The sequence below is a fragment of the Panthera pardus genome, unplaced genomic scaffold (genome assembly GCF_024362965.1).
Source record: "Panthera pardus isolate Hobbes unplaced genomic scaffold, ASM2436296v1 HiC_scaffold_15, whole genome shotgun sequence".
Classification (NCBI taxonomy): Eukaryota; Metazoa; Chordata; class Mammalia; order Carnivora; family Felidae; genus Panthera; species Panthera pardus.
This window is the reverse complement of record NW_026526710.1, coordinates 57,268,380-57,271,706: the sequence shown is the minus strand read 5'-3', so window position 1 is coordinate 57,271,706 and position 3,327 is coordinate 57,268,380. Positions and strand designations below refer to the sequence as shown.

General features: G+C 45.5%; 1 pseudogene; it reads left to right on the top strand.

Moving 5' to 3' along the window:
• Positions 1 to 1,970: 1,970 nt before the first annotated feature.
• Positions 1,971 to 2,622, top strand: LOC109276517 (pre-mRNA-splicing regulator WTAP-like; annotated as a pseudogene).
• The last annotated feature ends 705 nt before the right edge of the window (positions 2,623 to 3,327 follow it).

The following is a 3,327-nucleotide window of genomic DNA, read 5'->3' as shown; positions in this document are numbered from 1 at the left end:
TACATTAGGAGTTTCTCATGGACCAGATGTGGTCCAAGCAGGAGAGAGAGCTGGCCAGGAGCCATGCTAAATCCCACACAAGAAAATTGCCAGGAAGGATGATGGGTTCCAGCAGACAGAGTGTGTGTCTGAGGTAAACTGCCAAAAAACGAAGGGCTGAGAGCAAAGCAGCGACCTGGAGGAAGTCGCCGACAACACACTCCCAGAAGGAGGCCTCTGAGAAGCCCACTGCAGCATGCACCTGAGAAAGGGACAGCTGTCACCTGCAGGACCCAACCATTACAAAGCTGTCTCAGGGCAGTACCATTCAAGGAATGACTTTCCAGGCCCCCCACTCACCTCCTTCTCCATCTCCCTACCTTCAGAGTCAGAAACCTGCATTAGCAAGATGAGACAGCTGAGGTGTAGATAGAAGATGGATGATGATCCCTGCAACCGCCCCCTTCGCTGGTTTCAGGGCTCTTGCCTACATCAGACTGCCAGAGGATGACTAGCACGGCCAAGCAAACACAGCTGCAGAACATCTGCATTAGGGAGGGAGGGAGGGAAGGATCTAGAGGGGATGGGGGAAGGAGGAGATGGAGGGAGAGGAAGAAATATGCTATACCTCACCACTGCTCACCATTGTAGCCAGCACTCTGCAAAGCTCAGTGGGAGGACCAAAACCTTCCCAGAAATCAACTGAGAGAATCAGTGCTTAAGGGTTGGTTTTAGAAAGGGTACAAGTCCCTAAAGCAACAGATAGGATGACAAAAGCATTATGGACTGCAAAGGGAATAACAACTGTTCCATCAGCCACACCTTTAAAGGTGTCCACCCCTTCCACTAAGCACTCTATAATTTTTTATATATCAACTATGCATAGTAAGGTATAGACAGACTGCTGTACAGAGTGCAGGTACAGTTATGCCCAACACATCTTCCAGATGAATTAGAGATTTTCTCCAGGTGTTGTTGTACAGGGAGGGCCGCTGTTTGGTCCACACCTAACCAGCAGATGTAAGGTTCTGAGCAAATTTCTTATAGAAATTTAAGTGTCATGATGGGGCTTCCCTGCCCGAGGGTGCTACAGACTAGTTATAAGTACAAATAACCAGGTGGGAGGTGGGAGTCATGCACCATGGGGAGAAGGCAGGTGAAGCTGTAAGTCCAGAATTCTGTCTTTGAGAAGTAACAGGCAAAAGAGAAATGGAGAATGGAACAAGTGCTTTTCCATCCCAGTGAGGACTCCGTAAGGTGATCTGAAATACTACGGCTGAAACTCCGGATCTACTTTAGAGAGAAGAGAAACAGGAAACCCTGCTACCTGGGCATTAATAACCCCTGACAGCCAGCAAACAGCAGCAGTTTAATCTGGACAAGTACTCAAGTACTCAAGAGTATGACAATGGGTGTTCCAGCAGGAGCATTCTTGTCAGCGGCATGGAGGTCATTTGTTGCAAAGTGAGGGACCAAAGTCTCTGGGCAGCCAGCCAAGAACCTGATCTGCTGGGCTGCACTGAGTGGGGCCTGACCATAGGTATCCCCTGACAAAAACAACACCTCAGATAACTGTCTGAAGAGGACAAATGGGTGGGACATACACTGTATCCCTAATAATGGTACAAATGCAAGAGCTTGGACTTAAATTTGAGTCATGGAAAATGAAGAGGTAGGAAGCAGTCACAGGAAAAGGTTCTGGGATCCCATCCAATCTTGTTAACTCACTAACTTAACTTTCTCATGACCATGTTACTACAAAGAAATATTGTATCTTCTCATTTAGTAGTCTGATATCATAGATCCTTCACTTAAAACTTAATCTCAAGCGAGACCCACAAATAAAGGGGAATGCCGGGGCTGTGGCCAGAGGAGGAGCACGGGGGCCAGCGACAGCACGGACTGGTCGCCTGGGCAGTGAGCCAGCAGTGTCGCCTTGGCCTGTGTGACTGGGCAGCACCTGCACAGCCTCTGTCTGGAGAAGATTCAAGATGACCAACGAGGAACCTCTTCCCAAAAAAGGTTCGACTGAGCGAAACAGACTTTAAAGTTATGGCATGAGATGAGTTAATTCTAAGATGGAAACAATATGAAGCACACGTCCAAGCTCTGGAGGACAAATACATAGATCTTCATTCTAATGATGTAACTGGGTTAAGGGAGTCTGAAGAAAAACTAAAGCAATAACAAGAGTCTGCCCGCAGGGAAAACATCCTCGTAATGACACTAGCTACCAAGGAGCAAGAGACACAAGAGTGTACTACTCAAGTCCCGTACCTCAAGCAAGTCCAGCAGCCTAGCGTTGCCCAACTGAGATCAACGACGGCAGACCCAGCGATCAACTTGTTTCTCCTAAAAATGAAAGGTGAACTGAAACAGACTAAAGACAAACTGGAACAAGCCCAAAATGAACTGAGTGCCTGGAAGTATACACCTGATAGGTAAACAAATCATAGTCCCCAGTCAAGACTTCCCGGACAGTCCCACTGCGAGAAAGCTGTGGTGGGGCAGCCACGTACTTGTTGCCACACCAAGACTCAGACTTTTTGAGCCGAAAAAAAGCCACATTCGTATACTATTCAGCTTGTAATTGTTATTGTAAAATTTACCAGATGAACCCTGTGTTTCAGCTTTTTTCTCTTCCCCCTCCCCTCGCTTCAGAGGCCTGATGGCATCAGACTATTCCGAAGAAGTGGCCACCTCCGAAAACTTTCCCTTCTACAACACGTAGACACTTGAGAAATGTTTCTGTTTGAAGAAAATAGAGGGAGAAGCAGAAGTCTTAAGTCTGTGGCACACTGTGTATTCAGACCGTTTGGAGGAATGAAAACCTAGAGATTTAAAATCACGAATTGAACATGTAAACTTCCAGTAAAACGTAAAAGTGGAATATGCATCGCCCTTAACCTTGAGCAAAGTGACTTAGAGACACTGTATGTCAGTTTTGCCAATAAGACTGTGGACTTCGTGACTGTTGTTGAACTTCTGGGTCAAAACTCAAATGAGGTGAATTTTGCCTTTAAAGAGTTTCATTCACTAAGAACCAACTTAATAGCTGTGAGAGAAGCAAATAATAGATGTCAGTACAAGTAGTTCATATATTTAACCATTTAGTTTGGGGCTCTATATTACCTGATTGAGCCTTAAACCAATGTGGTTTTAATCAGTGGCTTATTCTTTGAACACTTGTTAGTGCTGTAATCTTATGGAGGACTGTACAAACGTAAAGGTGTGGTATTCAGGTTGAGACTGTTTGAAGCATTATGAACGTTCATTTCACTACTAGATTGTATAGGATATTGGCTGTGATGAGACTCACTGCGTTATCTTTTTTAGTAGTGAAATTAA